Source organism: Brachyistius frenatus, unplaced genomic scaffold (assembly GCF_029030835.1).
Source record: "Brachyistius frenatus isolate BFR_SWC_R1_liver_20210118 unplaced genomic scaffold, ASM2903083v1 Contig_24, whole genome shotgun sequence".
In the NCBI taxonomy this organism is placed as follows: Eukaryota; Metazoa; Chordata; class Actinopteri; family Embiotocidae; genus Brachyistius; species Brachyistius frenatus.
In genome coordinates this window covers 2812533-2829669 of record NW_027210623.1, presented here as the reverse complement: position 1 = coordinate 2829669, position 17137 = coordinate 2812533, and the positions used below count along the sequence as shown (strand labels likewise).

At 41.3% G+C, this 17137-nt stretch overlaps 1 protein-coding gene across 1 annotated transcript in view; it reads left to right on the top strand.

Annotated features, from left to right (window-relative positions):
- Positions 1 to 17137, top strand: part of gpc5a (glypican 5a) — a 123012-nt gene that overhangs the window by 8229 nt on the left and 97646 nt on the right. The gene's annotated exons all lie outside the window — the stretch shown is intronic.

The window sequence follows — 17137 nt, the reverse complement described above, 5'->3', positions numbered from 1 at the left end:
AGCCAAACGATGGCTGTGCAACTGGGGTGCAAAAAAAATAGAAGGCCTAAGTTGAGCTCACGCTGTCAGCAGACGATGTTTGAACTTTCATGCACATCACTTTTTCCCCCTCCTGCTCCCGGTCTGTCAGTAAGTCTCCGAGGACTGCATGCTTTCATTCACCGGTTGTGAGGCTTCTGCACTTTGTCCACACAACACACAAATATGCAGCCTGCTGAGCTGAGCTTCAGGGGAGATCTTTTTTCATCCCGCGCAGGTTTGTCTTACATCCATGGCAACCGACCTGTGCAATCCCAGCGCCCCGTGGGGCAGGACTCAAATAAAACTCCAACAGAACCCACCATGAATCAGCTGTTGAGATGCCTGAGAGAGCGTCTGAAGGAGGGCCCGCTCAAATCTTTAGCAAAATGCTCTGAGATCACCAGATCAAAGGAGCGCCCTCCTCTGGGAGAAGCTTTGATTCGGGGGAACTTTCTGGAAAGTAGCCTTGCACTGAGTTGAAGGATACTCCGGTTTGTTTCAGGAATATAATCAGGAATTTTTAATAACTCCCTGCTTGTCTGGAAGTCTGTCATGGTTCAACTGAACCTGAATTCAGTGATAACTTGAAACTTGGACCCATGTGGACAATTTATGGCTGATTAATGCGTCAGCCCCAGGTTACCCGCGAGGCTGCCTTCCTACAAGGGAAAGCTTGGCCGGTAACAGATGTTTCCGTTATTTATTTATAACGTCTCTGACGAGGCATAGTTTGAGGGATTTTTATTTTTTTTCCCTTTCTGCAACTAAACGACTAATGAAAACTTAGTTGACTGAGACTTTTCTCATCAGCTATTTGGTGGCAACCCAACATACAATGGTGGATGAAAATGTTTTAAGACTGCTCCTGTTGCACACAAACAGCACGCAGCTCTGTAAAATGCATTAAGCAGGGGGAAGCTACAACCTTTGTTACGTGTGTAATTCAAGTGCTGGTGTTGATCGAGCTACAAAACGTAGTCGTGTAGGTTAAAGCTTCCTTCCTCCCTCCTCCGTACATGTGACGGCGCTGCGATCTGGTCGTGCAAAACAGTCTCAGAACCTTATCTTACCTAACCTCATCCATGCCTGCCCTTAGTTGGGGTATCACTTTAATTCACACATTTGTGTGCAGTTACATCACATGTTAGCCTAAAATGAGTAAGCAGGATAGTTTTTGATTGTGACCCGTTAAAAGAATAATTTGCCGTTTTGGGATATTTTCCTTCACTTTTTTCCTGAGAATTCGATGAGAAGAACAAATCCACTCGCATACCTGTCTGTTGAAATATGAGGCTACAACCTGTTAACTCGCCTCCGTATGAACTTCTTTCCAAAGATAAACAACTTTGTCTGCATTTTTAGAACATGGAGAATTGTAAGATGGATACCACATCTGTTCTTTAAGTACTGAGTCAGAGGCTAAACTATCATTGAAGAACTGGCCCGGTTTAAATCTTCCTCTCAACACACCAAAAGCCCACAAATTAACACATTATATCTCATATTTAATCCATATATACATATATACAAATGCTGTGCTGCGGAGATTGCGGCCCTGCAGCTGTCATTTTTACACGTGTTTGTTTGTGGCTTAACCACAGATACAATGGGTTGATTAGTGAGCTTTAGAGGTGTTGATAGGAGGATTTGAGGCATACTAGCGGTTCCTCCGTGCTCTCAGATTTTATGCAAAGATAAGCAGTGACATGCAAAGACATCAGAGTGGTGTTGACCACTTCTCACTCTGGAAAAGGCTTAAAACTAGAAGGAAAACAAGTGTATTCATTACAAATATTTAACAATTACTTTAGGGGAAGTAATGCATGTTTGTGCTGTAAATGCAGACTTATTTCACAGAAATCCTTCATGCAACATTTCATGAAAACAAAGACAAAAAAAATGTTAACAACATGAGAACATAAAGAACTAGACAGGGCACAGTAAAAATAGTTTTATTTAAAAAAAATATCTCTATATTCATCCTGAAGCTTCCACCAGCACTACATGTCCATTTGATGAGCAAGTTGAAAGCGTCTGTTATAAACTTAATTCTCCTGTTACTTGAACGTCTGTGCTGTGAAGCTGTTGTGACCATTAACACTCTGCGGGTTGTGGTCTTCCTTCCAGTCAGTGTGTCATTTTGGTTTCCAGCCTGGGAAGAAAAAAAAAAAGATTTCTAGTCAGCAGGAGACGGAGGAATCCAGCAGACTCGGTCAGTCAGTCTTTGCTTTCTTTGTGATTGCGAGCTACTGTTTTGTAAGCAACACGAGTGGCATGACGTGTGAGATTAAACGGACTGCTGGTGTCACTGAAGTGGAAAACTACTCTGTTGGTCTCAGGACTTGTGATTTGCACTCATAGATGCTAATTGTGTTTCTATTTACCAGCTTTAAAAGGATCCACTGCCCATCTTTTACCGTTTGAACTGAAACAAGGAGCCTAGTTGAATGGCAGCGGCCACACAGCTTGACTGAGAGGAGACTACAGTCAGCTGTCAAATTAGTACAACGCGCTCTGTGCCAAACAAGGGGCTCTCGGTGAGGGGGTGGGAGGGTACATAAATTCTGGTTACGTCCAGTGGAGTCACTCATCGGTTGGCTAACGCCCATTTAAACCACAACATCCTGGGTTTCAATCCTATAAAAGAATATTTTGAATGTGATCGGAAAAACAGTCAGTCAGCCACAGCTAGTCTTCAAATATGTCGACCTCTTAGGTACATCCAGTGGCATTCAGACTTTGAGAAGGATTTGACTAGAACGGGGAAACGAGGGTTTTTGTGAAACCCTGGAATGTGTAACTCTACACCGAGTTTGTGCCAGAACTTATGTCACAAGGAAATATTCAAGGATGTGGATAGCAGGGTTCTGTCCTACAAAAACCATGTATCTGCAAAAAAACCTCTGTGACTTTGTATTTTTCAACACATCCAGCAGACTTTTAAATGGTTTATTTAGTTTAAGAAAGAGAATTAACAAATATGGAGAACTATAATTTACTTGGGTAGTAGCTGCCTGTTGCTGTTTTGCTGAAAACCTTGATTTATCTCATTTATTTATGCTACTCTATTGAGTCTGTATAGATTATGAACCCACTATGACTCTCATTGAAGCTTCTAGAGGCTGGATTGCCAGTTGGACAACTTCCCTGGGATCCTTCAGAGCTTCCAAGTCTTTCATATTCACCAGGTTCTTTTGGGCCTTATGGTAGGTTCGGTGTTATTTTAACCTGTTTTTTAGAGAGACTTTGTTCAAAAGTCACATGGTGTTGGATAATAACAACTTTAGAGCCCCAAACTAATAATAGAAAAGATAAAGACTTAAAAAATAACATGTATTTACTATCAAAGTTTATATCCTTATATTACTCATTTATTTTGTCTTGTGGGGGACATCTGTGGGCAAGAGAATAAATCACGACAATTACTGTGGTTGCCATTGCTCTCCATAATCAGCTTGTAGTTTGTCATTATGCGCTGATAATAAAACTAAACTGCATCAATAAAATAAAATATTTGTGCCCCCTCATGACATTTTCAGTGTATTTGACAGTTGAAACATGAGCAGGTCCAACTCCAAAATCTGATATCTTCTTTGAGACCAAGTTGCTCTTAGTTTGATTTGCATGTTGCAAGCGATGGCCTGTTTGCTAATAACTCGCGTCTCTTTTCCACTGCAAACAGAAACAGAAGTCTGAATTTAGGGTGAACACACTTCTTCTGCACTCAGTTAAATATTCCTGTGTGACTACCAGGCTGCTCTTTCAGGGATGTCGTGCAAAAAGGTGTTCTCAAAGCAGTGCTGGAGCAGCCACCACATTTTTAGCTGCTTTGTCACAATCCACATTTCTGAAAGAATTTCAAGAAGCTCAAAACAGTAACTTCTGACCAAAGACAGATATTGTGCTGTGACCGGCCCTGAGCAGCACTGCATCACTGACTACAGTAACACAGTGTTTGCTTCCAGTAAAGTTTCTATGTTGGTCACAAATTGGCTGCTCGCTCAGTCAGGGAAAATATGCTGCTTTTTATAGGTCTCTGCATTTTAGGATCTTTTGTCTTGGAAATTAACATTCCTCATGTTTTTTCTGAAAAACGACAGGCTGTCTCGCGTAGAAGCTGCTTTTTTGTTTTATCATCTCAAAAGTTATGCTACTAGTTACAAAAAACCCACCTGATACTACAATCTAAGAGGTAAAATGTGTCGGTTTTAGACTTTGATTCTGTCCAGTAACTTGGTAGTCCATAAAATACCATCACAGTGATGTATTTGAAGCTTTTCTAGCTAAAAAAACACTTTGAAGATTGCAGAGATGGTAAAGTCAGTCAGCTGGTGTTTGCTTCACCACTTTTGGTCCGGACGGAAATATCTTAACTGCATTTTTATTTCAGACATTCATGTTCCCCTCGAATGAATCCTAATTACTTCGGTGGACTCTTGGCTGATCAATTTTTACTTATGCTCTTAAATATATCAATATCTACTGAATGAATTGGCCCAAAGATCTGAGTGAACCGTCTCTGCAGTGTTTGAATGGATTGCCATGCTGTGATATTTGGATCAGACATTCATGTCCCACTCGGGATGAATGGAAATAGGTTTTGTGATCCCTTAACATTTAATCGATAGCCCCTGTTCCACCGACGGTACTGGCTCGGCATGACTCTACTCGCTTTTATTTGGTTTCTGTTGACGGTGCATGTTACCTGGTACTACTTTTAGGAGTTTCCAAGCGAGCTGAGGCATTACTAAAAGGTGACGTGAAATCACCGCAGACCACAAGCTTCCACAGTGCAGTTACTCTCTCTCTCTCTCTCTCTCTCTCTGACGTTTGTGTCCTTTCCCTCCTCCTCCGGTAGCAGCTTGTCGCACAGGTAGATCAATTTATCCTCGGACACTCTGAGGTTTTAGACTCGGTGAGTGTTTAATGAAGCCGGTCTTGAGTCAAACTCTGTTCCCTCACTGATATGTCTTCACCCACTGAAAACAACGAAGCGGAGGCTGAGGCAGGCTGTAGGTACAATCTGCAGTAGAAAAACAAAATCCAGAGATACCAAAAGCAAGTAGAGTTGAGTAAAGTAGAGCCTGTACCATCAGTGGAAATGCAGCTGATAAGACCATCTTCAGATCAAACGTTTATTTTGCCTGACTCCTGCATGGCACTCTTGTAAGACTACTTGTTTAAAGCTAAATGTCAAAGTTAGCATGCTTACCTCAAAGCACCCCTGCGCCTAACAAGAGCTTCCCTGGGCTGCTACCATTGCTGTAGCCTTGGGGCCTTGTTGTTCCACCTCAATAGCAAACCATCGGTCGCCACATGAAGAACACTCTGATGTTTTTGTCACACAAGTTATGAGTGTATCTTTTTATGTGGGGGATGAAAGATGGGAATAATTCTCGCAAATAGACCGACTGCGGCGGTAACCAACCTTGGTAGATGAATGCGTGATGAATACTTGCTGAACTTGAATGCACTGAGTGGTGGTTGGATTTGTTTGACGATTTCATAGGTTAATTCTCACAACTGGCCTTCAAATCTTTTCCAACCTGGTCTCTGCTCTTTGGTGTGGGACCTTTCATTTCACAGACTCTTTGTCTACCAGGTCTACAGCCGTCCCTTCTTTGTTGTCAGTCATACAAGAGGAGCGTTAATGTGTGTGTGTGTGTGTGTGTGTGTGTGTGTGTGTGTGTGTGTGTGTGTGTGTGTGTGTGTGTGTGTGTGTGTGTGTGTGTGTGTGTGTGTGTGTGTGTGTGTGTGTGTATATGTCAGCCATCGCAGGGGCCTCTCCTCGAGATTCCCACAGAATTTGAGCTTGGCTTTGTGATTCAAGGCTGGACAGTTGATCCAGGGGAGGACAGAGGGTGAAAAAGAATGCAAAGAAAAAGAAGAATGAGCGAGTGAAGGAGAAAAAGTTGGGAGGATGCCAGGCTCCATTGAAAGTCTTTGCACAGTGTTTGAAGTCAGAGGATGAGGATTTAGAGGGAAGCAGGATTATTCAGAGTCAATACCCTTCAACAATCCCAGCGTTTGGGCTGCTGCAAAGAAACAATGTAGTCAGACTAACTGTGGCTGTTTTTCCCTCTGTCATCTATTGCAGCTCCTGCGTCGGACAAGCTGGTTCGCAAGGCAGCTTTTTTTCATCTCGGTACCTTTCTCTCTTACAGGAATTTGTTAAAAACATTTACGTGTTTTCTGACAGAGTTCGATGAGAAGATCGATACCTCTCTCAGATCTGTTCAATGTTAGGTACAACCAGCAGCTGAGTGTGAAGCTGGAGACCCCCTGAAACAGGGACACAGCCTGTCTGGCTCTGCCCAGGAGAACAAAAACAGCTCACTAATTAGCACACTACATGTCGTTGGTCTAATCCATTCAACACGAAGTGTTAAAACGAGAACTTGCCATTTTTCAGGGGTTACTTGTTGAACCTTTTCTGGTCTGGAAAGAGTCATTTTTTGGAGTTTCAGCTGCTTGTTCACAGCCAAGAACGAGAGTGACACATAACCTCCAATAAAACTGCATTTTCTTTTCTTTTTTACACTTTGTCCTCTTTAAAAAAAAAATTGAGACAGAATGTGCTAATTAGAGACATTTAGAGCCAGGCTGGCTGTTTGTGCCGATGCTTCCAGTCTTTGTACTGGTTGTCTTGTAGTTTTACATGTAACAAACGGATACAAGAATGGCATCAATTTGACCTCGCACTCAGCAACAAAGTTAATGACTGGATTATTGAACTATGACATCACTAGCAAACCATTACTCCCCACGTAAAGAGCACTCTCGGGTCTTTTTGTTTAACATAAAGTTATGAGTGTTTTGTTTTTATTCACGGGAGCTTTTCTGCAGGATCATGTGCTGTAGCTGCATGTCTTCTCTCTCAGATTGTTATTTTCGTTTGGTTTTAGACTTTAGAACCACAGAAACCTACAGCATGTAAATCGCCCTTTTATATTGTCTTTATCCATAAATAACCTTTTTATAACCAGCATCCTCATCTGACATCCCAATAAAAACCCTTGAGTGCTGCTGCAGTGTCAAGCAAGAAGCGAATTTGTGTGTGTGTGTGTGTGTGTGTGTGTGTGTGCGCGCGCGCGCGCGTGTGTGTTCAGTCTGCTGTTGCTCATGAGATTGATTTCAGTTGACACACTTCTTCAAATCCTTGACTATTATTGTGTCCCAGAAGTGGACATCAGCAGTCACACTCCCTTGCCAACATGCAGGCGCACCCTGAATTTCTCGGTCTTACATTTTGTCTCTGTCTCTTTTAAACACACACACACACACACACACACACACACACACACACACACACACACACACACACACACACACACACACACACACACACACACACACACACACACACACACACACACACACACACTGCACTGCAGCCACTCACTGCATAGAGATGAGCCCTAAAAATACACACACTTGTCAGCACTTTACGTTGTTTCCTGTATGCTCGTTTGAAATGGAGATTTATGGCTGCTGGCTGTTGTCTTAAGGCCATTTTCTAGATTAGATGATACAGCGCGCTGCTAAACAGGACCTGTTTATGACAGATTTACACCCCTTTTCTTCCTAGTAGAGGTTTACATCGTGTTGAGCGCTGTGGAGACCAGCAGGGTAATATTCGAGCATGATGTTTGAGCAGGAGAGAGGAGAGTGCAGCTAAAAAAAACTTACAACAGTTAGCAGTGTTCAGCAGAGACTGAGCTGACACTCACAGCTCTCCTCTCAAACTATGTTACTTTGATTTGGTGGTATGTTAAGTGAGTGGTTTGGGCCATAATGGGCTCTTTTTCTGGATGTCGGTCTCAAGTTAAACCAGGATTCTTTAAATAATTTAGATGTCCAGTTTGAGGGTAAACCAGACGTGAATTAGGGTTGCAGTCTGGTACATCATTTGACTAAGAAAAATGACTTTCTGTGCCTGATGCTAAAGAAAAACTGCTAAGATTTCACCACAAACTCACTGCAGTTCAAATGAAAACATCAGTGTGATTCATTGTTTTGCTTGCAGCTCACCAGGACAAGTTTCTTTGGATTGTGCTTCTCTGTTTCGCTGTAGCTGTTTTGAGAAGACAAATCACTTTCTCTGTCAGTCAGATGGAAGGAAGTATTTCCTAAGTAAGGAAGGAGTCCTCTGGGATTAGGCTGTAGTCGTCTGGGCGATGAAATCTTAAACACAGCTACACACCAAGCCTACTGTCTGCTCCCGCTCTCCCCTCGTACTCTCTTTCCCCTCATCCTGTCCTTCTCCCATACATGGCAGATATAATGGCATGATTGTTCTGCTTATCAGTATCTTTATTAGCATCCTGGCATGAGTGACAAATGAATGTTGTTTTTATAGCTGGGAGTCCAGAGTCCGATGGTCTGTTCAGTACATCCGATAACTTGATATAAACATTATAATCCCTCTGATTAGTCCCTTGGAAATATTGTTTCCTTTAGTTGTTTTGTTTTTGCTCATCCTCACACATTTATGATGGCATGATAGTTTTTACATGCATACGCCACACAATGTGAGAAACTTTCATTGAGATTAGCTGACCTGCTCTCAGGCTTGTTCACTCACAATACTTTAAACGCCACAAAAGACGAAAATGATTTTACTGGGCTTTATTCTGTCATAAAGTATATATATCATATACTTCTAATTATAGAGTTGTTAATAAGACTTTTTACACCATCACCCTAACCTTTCGACAGCATGCATTTTTCCACTAGTTGCTGGCATAAACGAAACAATAAATTGATTGAAATAATTAAAAAAAATTGTGCGGTAAGTCTTTGTTTATAGTCCTTGTTGCAGACCCTAGAATCAACGAACCATCCAGGTTTGTCCAAATTCATGTCAACACCAGAGTGACTGCTGTCCACGCTACACTTTTTAAATAAAATGATAATAATCGTAGAGGCATGCAAATTGTGGTTAGCCTGGATTTTACATTGCCATTAAAGTGTAAATCTGTCATTGTGAATGACAATGTTCCCCCCTGCTATGACAAAATGAAATGACAAATGAAGTTTGTACTTTGAAGGTTATAATTGGTGCTTACGATCTGCAAATGTAAAGTCTCTCTTAATGTTTGATTTGTGAATATGTAAAACCTACAAAAGAAAGGTACATATAGTTAATATCTCGCCAGTTGTCAACCACAGATAAAATAGGAATTACTGGACATTAAATGTCATCATAGTGCTAAAGTAGGAAGGAATATCATGGTGCCTCTGGGTCTGGACAGTTTGTCTTCATCAAGGGGAAAAATGAATTCCAAGTTTGTCAGGGTTTCCTACAGGATAATGTCAGAGTGGCTGTACGCTGAAGCTCAGTAGAAGTTGGGTGATGCAGACGGATCGTTACCTTCCACCTCAAAGCTCTTAGGAGCAGCCTAGTGACAGACCAGACCTTATCCAAAGAGAGATGATCAAAGAACCGTTGGTGTGTTATTAACTTAAGCTCCTCGTGTTTGTCTACACTTGTGAAAATCAGATCACAATTCAAGACCAATTAATGACGAAAACCTAACTCCACTTCTTCGTGCCACTATTAAGTAGCTATTAGAAGTTCATCAATAACATAATGGGCAGTCAACAGGGTGAAGTTACGCAGACCCTTGAACCTCATGTTCCACATCATCTTTTTATAAATCTAATGTAGTTATACAGCTCAATAGAGTAATCACTGCCGTGCTGTGTGCATTAGGCGCTCTTTTCAGGCTTGTGACAGCCCTGTTGGCTCCTTCAGCGCCGTCTAATAGCTCCCCGAGGCCAGCCAGAGGAAAGCCTCAACAGCCTCACACAGAGCCACCTTTGAAAGCTAATGAAAGCTTTATTATGATATTATTATTTTCACTTTGGCTCTTAAAACGGTGGCAGCTCGTTTTCTGTCTCTGTTTGTCTGGTTGTGTGTGTGTGTGTGTGTGTGTGTGTGTGTGTGTGTGTGCGTGGGCGTGCGTGTGTGCGTGTGTGCGCAGAAATCTTTACACATTATTGTGAGCTAAACCTGACGTGTGTTTCTACATGTGCAGCATGTATGAAGGGATGTCTGACCTATACTGAACACACACACACACACACACACACACACACACACACACACACACACACACACACACACACACACACACACACACACACACACACACACACACACACACACACACACACACACACACACACACACACACACACAGCCCATTTATATGCTAGAGACCCTGACGTTACCACAACCCTGAACAAAGTCTTCATTCTAAAACTTATGGGGGCTTTCTTTTGTTCCCAAAATAGTCCCAACGATGAGAGCGATACGAGTACATACACACACACACACACACACACACACACACACACACACACACACACACACACACACACACACACACACACACACACACACACACACACACATACACACACTTCCCTACAAGAAGCACTTGTGCACCATTTTATTGACCCTCTCTGCTTCTTTTCCTGAACGGCATATTAAAGGCTATGTTCACAGCGGAGCTCTGTGCTCTTTGAAGTGTTCAAGAGCTGCAACAGATCCTCAAATATTGACTTTTAAGCCTTCTGGAGGAAAGAGAGATGGAGAGGAAAACGACTCTTACAGAGACGGACAGATAGGACGGCTGAATTTGCTTTGGCTAAATATGTGTTTGTCAACTGTTAATGTATGAGGCGAGGCGCATGTTTACTGATGTGAAGGATGAAGTACACAGAGATAAGGGCTGGTGGTAAGCTGAGCCTGACTCCATGCTGCCAAAATACATTAAAATGACCTCATTTATGCTGTTTTCATGGGCCTTTCTTTCCTTTCCTTTCCTTTCCTTTCCTTTCCTTTCCTTTCCTTTCCTTTCCTTTCCTTTCCTTTCCTTTCCTTTCCTTTCCTTTCCTTTCCTTTCCTTTCCTTTCCTTTCCTTTCCTTTCCTTTCCTTTCCTTTCCTTTCCTTTCCTTTCCTCTCCTCTCCTCTCCTCTCCTCTCCTCTCCTCTCCTCATGCATAGTTTAAGCTAAATAAATCACAGTTCACACCCCCTCCATCTTTTTCTGAGAAGGCCTGAGCCAGAGCAAACTTCAGTAACACCTCTGAGCTCTGAGACTGTTTTCAGTTTTAAACAATGCCCCTTTTATTGAAACTGAAGACGGAAGGAAAAAGAAAACATCTCCGGGCTTTTTAACTTTTCTCAGCAGCCCTTTTTCTCTGCCATCTGCAGGTCAGAGTGATCCCTTGGCTGGTGTTTGTGGTGCTGCTGATGCCAAGCTGATCGACAAACCAGAAATCTCGCGTAGAGAAACATTCTGTTTGGAGATGTTTTAATATGGATCGTCCAGATTCTGACTTCTCTCCCTCTTCTTCCCCTCCTCCTCATGCACACATGCTTGCACATATCCTAACACATACAAACACACGCATACATGAAAGGCCCAGCTTGACTCGCTCCATAACACTTTGTGCTGCACAGCAAGCTCTTGCTAAATTGTGTCAGTCTTACAGGCTGTGCGTAAATCTTGTTTGTGTGTCTGATTCATTGGCCTTATCTGTTTTGTCTTCCCTCTCGCGTGTTGTCATGTGTTAATTTGCTGTCCGAGCAGCCAGCTTGCTCGTCTTCTGCTCGACGGGTATGATCGTCAGACACTTCCTCAGGCCAAACCTGGAAGGCTCTCTCTTATGTTCTGTTATAACGGAGCTGCTTCCTCTTCAACACAAAGTAACGCACCTGTGTGGAAAATATTTCATGCCAGAAAAGCAAAAATACGATTATTTAAAACTCTTATCAAAATGTTGACAGCCCTGCGTTGAGCAGATTTTGGTGAATAAGTGCTTTAATGTTGTAAAATGTGCAACGTTGCTCCTTGCAGAGATTACTGGCAGGTTTATTTTTATGTTCTATATCCAGCAGCTTAAAAGCTTTTTTTTTCTTTTTTTTTTTTAAAGGATAACTTGGTCAGACTGAACCAGCTTTGAGTTTACAGCCTGAGAGGAAGGCAGGTCACGTTTTAAAATAGACTTAATTTATTACCAGGTACACAGCTTTGGTGAAGGTGATTTATATAGAAGCAGAGTTAAAGTAAATTCTTGATGGTAGGCCAAATATAATGGCCAGAAAGAAAAGTTTGACATAATCAGGTAGACACTCTGGAGGCAATGCTTCCATTGAAGAAAAATAAATGAACTTTGAATTAGATGAACAGGGAACATTTAAATTCACATTTTTCTTATAATTTGTAGCATATCCCTAAATCCTTTCTGGGAAACCTTTTAAGCAAATTCAGACCTGCAAAATAAAGCATCATCATGCATGTCAGTTTCTTTGTTTAGTTCTAAACAATCAGTGTTGGACCTTTTCTGTTTTTTTAGTCAGCACAAACATTTCTGCAGAAACTCTGTCATCAGACTCCTGGAACATCAAAGAGTGGCTGCTTCTTCTGTTTTTTTTTTTTTTTAATGTTTTCTAATGCACCACAATGAAGACATAGTTTTCTGTTGACTGTACTGACTGTGCCACCCTGAAAGTCATTGACTTTCATTATTGTGTGCCTGTTGCTCTGGGATGAGCTGAACCCACAGCTCCACTGACTCATCCTCTCTAGATGGAGAGAATGGCCTTTTCTGCAGCCTATCAGATGTCACTGAGCTCCTCTGTTGTGGTCACAGCCATTCACAGAGGATGAATCACATTAATAAAAGCCATCATTGCATTGCTCCGTGGCTCAGCTGAGGTCAGCTGCTGGCATTTGAGCACTCACAACCTGAAAACACGGCGCGCTTCAAACAAAGTAGCTGATATTGATGTTTTCTGCTCGTGCATTACATTTTAAGGATAAATCTCAGTGTACTACATCCACTCTGTCAGCCATGCCTTTACTTATTATGAGCGTGTCTGTGTGTGTGTGAGAGACAGCAGGAGCTTCTGGTCTTTTATCTGTTTTAAAAGGGTCTTCACCTTCAAAGGCTCATCTTATTTCTCATCCTGCTGACTAATACTTTTCCTTAATGACATGTCTTTGAATACAAACACGGCTCAGAGAAGTGCGTCTCAACCTTGATATCAAATAACACTTTGTTTGTTTGAATGCGTCATCACCAAATAATTAACAGTGAGAGAGGAGGAAGGGACTGTTCAATAAATGGGGAAATCCTCTCAGGTATAGCCTAGACAGATGATGTGTGTATACTGGAATGTGTGCAAACATTCTTTTTACATGCTTTTACTCAATATTCTTACCAAAGTAAAAGATAAAAATCTGGATCCGTTTTTTGTGGTGTTTTTTTGAAATGGTGAGCAGTAGTTGGAGACAACACATGACTAGTCGGTTTTAACAGACTGTACTAAGGTATGCGTTTTAAAATGAAAAATGTCTCCCTCTGGTGGTGAAACAGCCAAACTCAGCATTTTATACATTTTTTTAACGTATGCTTTTTGTGTGGGTTTATTTGTTTATTATTGTAACCACAGTTATATTTTGACACAAAAAAGTAAACAGATTCAACATGAGATGGTTATTAATCCCTGTTGATTTCCAAACCAATCAGACATGGAAGGATGCACAGAGAGAAGATGGCATAATGCAGTGAAACAACATTTTGTTTTCCAGTTAAGTGTCTAGTGCCAGAGGCCCTGACCTCAAGTGTAACTCGTCACTCGGTTAGCTACCCCTGTCACAGTTAACCAGATCATCCTACATTCAAGAAAATGAGTAATGCACCAATTGTGGGAGAAAGGAAGAAAATGGGATCAAATTTAAAAGCCGTTTAGACATGGCGAAAAGCTCAACTATGGAGGAATTTTACTGAAGGGGCTTTGTGATTGGTATATAATAGCCAATATATCTGGATAAATGCAGGGATACTTGAGGTTTCGAACATGAATTGTTCATATATCAGAATTTATTTACTATGCCAACAGGCGAGGGAGAAATCCCTGCAGTCTGATCGTTGGCAGGCTGTAATGGCTTCTTATAGTGTCTCTAAATGATGCTCAGGATGGATTGAAATGTTTTTCCTTAATTTCTTCAGCATTAATTATTAACCAGCTCAATTTTCACAAGATCAAAATAAAATATGCTGAAAATAATTGCATCTGAAACTTACTTGCGTGCTAATTACTTTAAGATTTTTTTTTTCACTTCACTTGCTAACATTTTCCCTGAACCTCACATAACAACAGAAGTACTGCTTCCATTTTACAATTTATCATTGAAAATTTTCTGTGATCAAAATGTAAACGGAACCTTTCAACAACCGATGTCTTTTCTCTTTGATTTTTTTTGTAGCCCGTCTGCATTATTTGAACTTTCTGCCTTATTTATATATTCCTTAACCCTTATATATCAAAAAGTAATTGTGGAATTTGTTACTTTTTTATTTACTGTATGCCTTATCGCGCTTCATCCAAACTGTTTTGGCTGATAGGAAACCTGCAGGACAACAGTTTCTAACTTGAGTCAGGCCCAAAGCCTGTTTGGTTTTTCATTGCCCTGTTGTATTTCCTGGTATAAATGTGTGTTATTTTTGTATTTAATTTTTACACTTTAACTATGTTTCTGGTGTATTTCAGTTCAGATATCAAATAAATATGTCGTATTAAGACATTTTCTGGCTATTGACCTGGTTAGAAAACCTCATCATGTCTCTATAGATGATCTATGAATACCTGATATCAACACACACAACTTGTCTTGACCTTGTTTGACCCATGATTCTCAGCATGTGTCTAGCTGTTATAATCGAAGAAGAGTGTAAAGTGTAACAAGTCTGTCCTCAGAGTGTTTTCAATCGTGCTGACTCAGCTTCTTCTCGATGTTCCTCCCGTCAACAGAAATGCAAACATGCCTGCTCTCCTCTTATCAGCCGGGTCATTGACAGTCCGAACACAAACAAGCTAAATAGACACATTGTGGAATCCTCATGAGCTCAGTTTTAAACAGACAGAAAACACAGAGGCCCTCTGAAGGTGGTTCAAAATGTTCTAGAATGAATACAGAAAATTATGAATGTTAAAGAAATATAATATGGAACATGTAGTGCAAGATTTTTTTCAGATTGGTGTCTCATCTCATCTTCCTCTACTCTCCTTGTCTGCCATTGGGTTATAGATTTATTTGAACTTTTTGACTAAGAGTCAAGTATCAGTCCTGAGAACAAGGTCAGTGACAGTTGGACCAACATTATAGTTAAGGATTGTAAAACCAGAAACAATGAGCATAAGATATCTTTTACTTTACACATAAAAACACTCATTCCAGCAGTTTAAAAGAAACATACTCTCCCTGTTTAAATTTTCAGAGCCTCAGATCGGCTCCAATATTTATATTTCTAAAATACTTCTTCTCATCCTTCTGTTACATTACTCTGTTTCTTTTTTCCTCCATTCCCCCCGGTGTTATTTCTGTCCTCAGGCTTACCCAAAGGCCTGGCCGCTGGTCAAGGCCTCCAAGTGAGAGGCGCAGCGTCTTGGGTAAAAAAATAACATCATTAACTCCGCTTGGACAGCTGGCAACTTTTGTGTGGGCACAAAAAGACTAGTTCAGACAGCAGAATTGCTGATCAGCTTATTATTCAAGCCTTTTTAAGTTTGCCTTTCTATCTACTGCGGAAATCATTAAGTGGCTTGATGTCAAGATTTGCGACCCAGGAAGCACAAGAAGAAAACGGTGAGATGGAGATAAAACAGAGACAAGTTTGTCTCCGGCACAGATATTCATTATTTGGTTTGACAGGTGGGATTCATTAGCTCTGTAATATAATGTAGTAAACCTCCTCCCTGAGGCATGTGCTGTAATCCCTGTGGGACCCTTCATAACTCTGCCTACTCTGCTCCACACACCTGAGGGCTGTAATAATCTCCAACTGTAGTCTGTGAGCACATATTTCTTTCTCTCTCTCTTTCTCAGCCTGTCTGCGTTTCATGTGCACACAAACACACACCACCACTGTGCTGTTGTGGTTGTCCTCTCCGTTTTTCATGTTGCTCTCCTGACCGGAGCGCTTGTTGTGTAGGAGGTGCAGCTTTCTTTTCTGGTTTTCGTTCTAAACACTTATCTTTTGTCTCTCAGATCTTGTTAGATGCATCACATCCACGCCAGATCAAAGAGGACCTGAGATCTGAATCAGTCCCTGGTAGCTCTGTGTTAACTGCTGCCGCTTGAGACGGGGGGCGCCTGTAGGCATGCCAGACCCCTCTCCGTTCCCCCTCACAGTCGCCCTCACCGGGGGACTTTCGGTCAATCTTTCCACATCGCTGCGTATTATGCAACATTGGATCGTCTAAGCCCTCATCACACTGGTTACCCCCTCTCAGACTCTCATCCCCCCCTAGGCAGCTCCAGGCGGGCCCTGACTGTTGCCTCACAACCCATGACAAGCACATGATGTGAGAATGGCCATAGCTCAGGTATTAGCTGAGATAAAAAAAAAAAAAAAAAAAAAAAAAAAAAGAGACAAAGGGATAAAGGAGAGTTTGTTGCACTAGTGGAACCTTTTTTATTGTGAGATAATTCCTTCATATCTGGCAAAACATGGAGAACTGGCTTATTCTGTTGTCATATCATATATCATATCACGGTAATATCACGATATAGTGTTTTCACATTAAAAGTAAATTAATTTGGAAATCAATGAAGTATTTAATCTTTTAAAAATAATCTATATCAATAATTAAATAATTACTAATAAAGTGATGTCATAATATGATTATATTGCAGTAGAATTTCCCTGAACATGATAATAGATCTTTGGAATGAGACTTGACATTTTCATGTTGATTCCTGGATTCTCATCATCAGTCCTCCTGGCGAGCTAAACTAAGCTAACCAGGTCCAAAACAAACATTTCCAAAATGTCACAGTCTCTCTGTTACTGCTCTTCACTTTACAGTTTGAACATGATTCACTGGTGCCAAGTGGGATTTCATTTTGGTCTGTGTCCCCGAGTGTATCTCTGGTGCACCTGGACATATTTCTTTGTGATTGTCGGATGCCATAATGCGGCGTAATCCCAACACTTAACCAAACAACTGCTCACATAAAAGAAACACGCTCACAAGCAAGGCTCCAGCACTGGGTGCACTTCTGTGACTGATTAAAGAACAACGGCATGATCTGCT